Genomic DNA, 6,707 nt, shown 5'->3' with positions numbered 1-6,707 from the left:
GTGTGAAAAAAAAAAATTGGGGGAAGGGAGAGGAAAGAAGGGTGAAACTTCAGCCCAGAGTAAACAAGCTGAATGGTATGTAAAAGCTAGAAGGTGAGCCCGGGAAACAGTTAAAAGACTGTTTGTGAATAGTATGGCAGCTGGCCTAATTGGTTCCCTTGTCATTCATCCATCACTACTTTCCATTCATGACCCTTGGCATTCATCCATGAACCATGATTACTTTCCCCATATCCATCCCTTCGTATTTGGTCTTGTATTAGTTGCCCCCCCCCCCCCCCCCCTCCAATGGATGAACCAGTGAAATTAGTCTTCAAGGTAGGATTTATAGTTTGATTGGCACTCCTTTTTGATGCAGGTGCTTGTCTGATGAATCCTTGAAAAGACTGTAAAGAAATGAGAGTTGTGTTGCAATGTAGTGCATTTGTCTTCAAGCTGCCAAGTGAGTGTGTGTAAAGGTGATTGCCTGCTATTGGAATTGTTTGATTCTTGGAATGAGATGGGATTGGATTTGTATATGCTCCATTTTGTGTCATCAAACCAAAACCAAGCATTGCTGCTTGAATCAGATGAGTTGTTCGTGTATGATGAGCACTGTCCTTAGCAGTGTGGGTGATATCTTAGCAGAAGTGTTGAACTTGGAAACTCTTGTTTGCAATTGAGAAACAAATAACCCACAACGTTGTAACTCCGCCATTTTTCTGAATAAATTTTGGTGACTAATGGGGCTCATTAATTTCCCTTAAAAAAGAGAGAGACACATATAACCATTTCAATGACTTCAAAATAAACCAACAATCCAGCTAGGTGAATATTAAGCTTAAAATTGGACAATCCAGTCCTGCTTCAAAGCATATACATTAGAACTGATCTAGTGAATTGTGTTATTAAGCTAGTGATTTTATGTGGAGCTCCATCTCAAACATATATGAGGATCTGTGCGGACGTATATTTAGTCCAATATCTTGGATACTTATTTAGAAACAAGAAAACCAAGTAATACCATCTAGCTAGCCATTTTGGGTGAGCTCCTGAGTTATTACAAATGGTATTAGAGCGGATCCGGTCCATAGCCCATGTGGACTAGGGGACATTGCAGCACGGGCTTATTGAGATTGACCACAATCCAATCGTAGTGCTTGTAATTAGAATTACATGAATTTGAACCTTTTTTTGGCGTGGATGTTAGGGCCCAAATAAGAGGAGTATGTGAAAATCTGTACGGACGTGTATTTAGTTCTATATCAATTATTCGCTGGATAAATCTTAGGTACTTATATAAGATAAAAAAACCAAATAATATCTTCCAGCTAGCTATTTTGGGTGAGGTCTTGGGTTGTTATAGTATATCTTAAAGAGCGTAATTTTGGATATGTATATACCTGTTCAAGAGCATCGGAACTCATGAAAACTCTGCAATTAAGCATGCCCCGGCCTTTACCCCCTCTCCTTTGTATTAAGGATGGTGGCATTCCAGGAAAATCCTTATACTTCTTTTTGTTAAAAAAAAAAAAAAAGAAGTGATGCCAACTAGCTTAGCTTTTTCACTACAGATGGTCTCTGGGCTTGATCGCCCACCCATCTCAGATTTCACAGTCTAAGATCACTTAAAAGCCCTAATAGGCCCCTGGTAAAGAAATGCCTGAGGACTATCACAGCTCATCCACCAACCTCAGGCTACAGAAGATTTTACAGGCACTGTCGAAGAAATGACCAAGGACTTTCACGGCTCCTGCACCTCTCTTTTCCTCATGAGAAGTGCTGCCCTGTGGAGCATGTGGGCTCTGCCATTTTTTACTGACTTCAATGAAAGGACCGAAGTAAACCTCTCAGAAGCCCAAGGATAGATGGAGTGGAATCCTATGACCTCTCATCACCACCCCTTCCTCTCTCACCGGTCACCGCACGGCTGTGACTCTGTGACTTGATGAACCACACCTGCCGCGCGTTGAGATGGATTCATCTCCGCTCTCACCAATGCGGTCAAAAACAGGCTTGCGGACAAAGTTCGGTAAATTTGCAGGTTCAAAGGAGTGCCGCCTAGAAATGAGTGGTGCCTCTCTGGCTGGATGGTTGGCTCTTGCAAGGCTCCAAGACTTCAAGGATTAGAAAAAAGAAGGCAAAGGGTGGCAATAGGGGTTTATTCAAGAGATCCCAAGTTTTTTAAACAAAGGGTTGCTTCAATTGGTGGCCTCCCCACCTTTGCAGGCTCTAAGGATCTCTCTCCAATATAACAGTGGATAAAGGCTTTGGTTCTATCAAGCTCGAGGAAAGAGGGTAAGAGATCAGTATGACCAGGTCAACAAACATTTTTTTGACAAAAGCTTTGGGCCATGATGGTCTGTCTCTTTCTAGTTCATGAACGTTGGAGACAGATAAATTAACCGCTGAGAGAACTGTTTGATTCCATACTGGTATTTCTATTGCATACTATAACTTGTTTGGCTCGTAAAAAAAAAAAGTACTAAAAAATATATATATATTTTTTTGGTACACCGGCTCCTCACACCACGCGCGTATATGAGTACAATCAAGAAAATTAGAAAAAACAAGCTGGCTAAGCGAGAAAGAAACATCCGCCTGGTTCGCCCAAAAGAAGTCCTCCAAGTGATGTGATGCGTAGGAGGCCACACAATCTGCAGCTGAGTTGATCTTCCGGTACATATATGCGACCCTGAAGGAGCTCTAGTCCCCTGCCATTAGTCGTATGTCAATGAGAAAGGACTGCCTATCCGACTCGGAGAGTCGCCTGCATATCCCCTCGATCATCGAGGCCGAATCGCCCTCCAGGTGGATGTACTCCGCACTCAGAGCGTGCCTCGTGAAGGAAAGTCCTCCCTATGTTGCCAGCAGCTCCGCATCAATAATAAAGGTGTCAAAGATCCGTCGAAAAAGTAATTTTTGTATGTTTAATTGACCATAAAAAAGTGATGCATTACGTAGTAGCTTATGTTTAGTTGAGCACCTACTTTTCTGTAAAAGTTATGTAAAATATTTGTTATTCTCTTTATAAAAAAAAAAAATTTTATCTCATTTTACCTAAAAGCTTAAGAATATTTTTTTCAAAAAAATTATCCTAATTTTCAGCCGATAAAAACTAGATTTTTTTATATTTCATATAGATTTTTTTTTCCAAGTGTAAGCTACTTTTTGAAGCATCTCTTCATATTTCTGTTGGCCCCATCGTCCTCCCACCTTTCCTCACGAACCACTCGAGTCCTAACATATTTGTAACTGCAGTGTATTTTGTTGCTCGGCTATCAGACGATTCAGACCGCACCTTAGTACCTTACCATGTTGGGACAAATTATTCAACAACTTTTTTATCAAGCTGTACCATAGATGTACTCGAGGAATTCATTCTTGCTCCTAGACCATGGGTCCCAAACATTTCCTGAGTTATCCAAATTCTAACATCGCCAGCACCTCATGGACGTCATTACGGCAGCCGAACTTTATACGCTTCTTATTTCCATCACATTTGAAAATAGATAATGAGACAACTGAAAACTTTATAGCTAAATTCTAATTCTAATATCACTTGTTAGATAATTGAAGATTAGTCATCATATTGCTTAATTATCTAGCGCATTTTTATACCAATCCGTTTCGACGTTGTGCTAGTATAGTACCAGTACGGGGTCCGGTATCGAGACGGCGAATCTTGTTTGAAATTCTCTCTTAATCCCGATTTCTGATATTTCTCTCTCTTGTCAGTAGAGTGCCAATGTCCCACCTTGTCGATGGTCCATGAATCAAAACTAAAATCAGTCAAAAATGGAGTGATTGGGTTTGATAATTATGCCCAAGAATGAAATATTTGGACGGGTTAGGGTCTTATTATTGGCCCGGCCTACGCTGTTGCCCAACTCTTTGGCCCGTCGTGTTTCAGTAATTATTGGTTTGGTCTTGCATGCCCCCATCTCAGTCCTCAGGCATCTTTTATCACAAAAGAAGCTGGAAGAAAGAAGATGATGATGGCGATGAGGACCAGCAGCAGGGTGCTCGTGTGAAGCATCACTTGATTCCCGTTTGCTTTATGCGTTGGATATTGGAGAGGCTGACATGAAGTCCGACGCCTTCTTTAAAACGGGAAATCATGCATGAGGGTTCGTATGCAGAGAAATAGAAGATGAATGGAGGACACCTGGTTGGGAGACAGCTCTATTTTCAGGTCAATATATAACAGCATACATATAATAAGAACTCAATGTACGTAGAAGAAGGTATCATTGAAGGTGAGAGATTTCCCTCCTTTTCTTTTACATGGGAATGGTAGGAATGCAAAATAAAATACAAACAGCAGCAAAAAAAAAGCATTAAGGAATAAGAGATCAAGACTTATGCCTGAAAAACCATATATATATAACAGGATTTAAAAATAAAAAAAACATAGGACCGAATTCACATTAACCATCCACTGTCTCTCCAAACCGAGATTATAAAAAAAATTTCTCTTAGCTAAGCCAAGGATAAGAAAAAAAAGATTCCATCTTTTTTCTTTCCTGTAGATTTTACTTTGTTGATGAATTGATCAGGTTGCTCCTAGCCTTCTCCTCACGTACTGAAAAGTTATTTTTATATTTTGAACTCATGATATCTAGATTGCAATGGAGCAACTTTACTGTTTTTTTTTTTTTTGATGAACCGGCGTCTCACTTACACATAGATGTGAGTAGGAATCAAAAAACAAAACACGATTGAGGCTCTGTGGGATGGGGCCGATGCCATCCCATATAAAGGCCCCAGAGCGATGAGCTGCAGAGGAGGCGACCCAATCCGCCGCACTGTTCGCCTTTCGAAAAATATGTGCGACTCAAAAAAAAATTAAGATTGTCTAAAAGATGGCAGCCATCCCTGACTAGTGGGTGTAGGTCTGGCCTGGCATGTCCGCACCTGATCCATTCAAATTCAATCACTGTGGTAGAATCACCCTCCAATAATATCCACTGGGCCCCCAAGTGTACACTAGTATATACGAGATCCTCCCACGCCGCGCGCAGCTTTGCCATCAGGATGGACTCATCGAAAATGCGTCGTCACCCTACTGCAATTAACCTAAGCTTCTGGTCTTTAATCACGAAACCTACACCACATCTACTACCACCCTCTGTAATACTGTTGTCAAAGTTTATCTTGAGAAAACCAGGGGTGGGAGCTCCCAGCAACTTCCCTGTTGAGAGCCACGATTTGCTCTCTAACCAAGCTGAGGATTCAAAAATTAAAACAATATAATTTGTCGGGTCATAACCTTTTCCAAGGTATACTGGAGATCATCTCTTTACAAACACAACAAATCTTCTTGCCTAACCAAAGTGAATCTCAACATTCCAACAAATCGCACCCATGGAACTCCTAAAACCTCTTCAGGAATGCTGATTCTGGGATGCTGAGAACCAACACCATATATTTGTAAATGAAACTTTACAAATCCAGCGGATATCTCCTTATTTTTGCCTTCTTCAGAGAGTGACTCATCCCAAATATTTCGGCTTGCTTGCGGTTCCTTCAAGTCTCCTAGCAAGAAGTTATTTCTCTTTCTCCTGGGAAGGGATTTCTCTAGCTTCAGTCACTCAACTATAATCTCTCACCCCTTCTAAGAAAAAGATAAGGCAGCAGGTAAAAGAGTACCCTGGCATAATAAATGTGCATCTACCTTTAGTTGGGTGCTTTAACTGGTAATTGTTCCCCAAGCATTCAATGCAAGTTGTTCTTGTCGCCAAGCACTAGTATCTTATGTAGGCAATTACTTAAGTTCAATTTAATTATGAATCTATAAAAATATTTTTTTTAATGAACGTAGAGAAATTTACGTGTGCAATGCTAGAGTCATGGTTTTGAGTGTTTGATCTCAGAATATGAGCAAACATAATTGTTTGACAAAGATATTGCTTCTTAACATCAATAATGTCACCATTTAAGTAGCAATAGTATGGAGTGCATTCACAAGGATTGCTTTAGATAGGGTTGGAATTGGGGGCCTGTTCGAGGCCTGTTTGGTTGGGCTTCCGGCTTGGCCCGATAGTCGGGGCCCAGGCTCAAACGTTGCTTTTGGAGCGCAAACATATCAGGCCTGGCTGGAAGCCCAACTCAAAGTCGAAGCTAGCCCGGGCCACTTGAACACCTCAAAACCCAACTGTTGCCCGATCCCACTCTCTCTCTCAGCCACCATGTGTTTGGCCCACCTCTTGTCCTCTCCTCCTCTGGTATATCCCCATCCTCACAACCCTATCTTGCTTTCTATCCCTCTGTAGCCCACCCTTTCCTTCTCCTCCAGCCCACCCCCCTCCCCCACGGCATGCCCATTTCTCTCCACCTCTCTCTAAAGTATTAGAGATCAGAGGAGGAGTGGGCTTCGTAATTAGAGATCAGAACTCCAGATTTGTTACCGCCGAAGGTCGGTACATCTTCAACGAGTATGTCATTGCTGCAGAGCTGCAAGCTGCATGAGAGGACATCACCCATGTTAGGCTGCATCTGAGTGCAGAATTTGTGTTCATTTTGAGAGTGTTTCGGTCACGGGGATTGACTGAAATTAGAGCGAGCCCAGCTAGGTCAACTGGCATATGTTGCTTCAGGATATTTGCAGACTCGCAGGAGAGTTGGCTTCCTTTCAGGCTACTCACGTCTTTCGAGAGGCGAACAATACCGCTGACTGAGTAGCCTCCTATGTTGCGCACTATTCAGATACTTTTCTCTGGAAGAAT

The sequence above is a fragment of the Phoenix dactylifera genome, chromosome 16 (genome assembly GCF_009389715.1).
Source record: "Phoenix dactylifera cultivar Barhee BC4 chromosome 16, palm_55x_up_171113_PBpolish2nd_filt_p, whole genome shotgun sequence".
Lineage (NCBI taxonomy): Eukaryota > Viridiplantae > Streptophyta > Magnoliopsida > Arecales > Arecaceae > Phoenix > Phoenix dactylifera.
Note: the sequence above shows the minus strand (reverse complement) of the source record.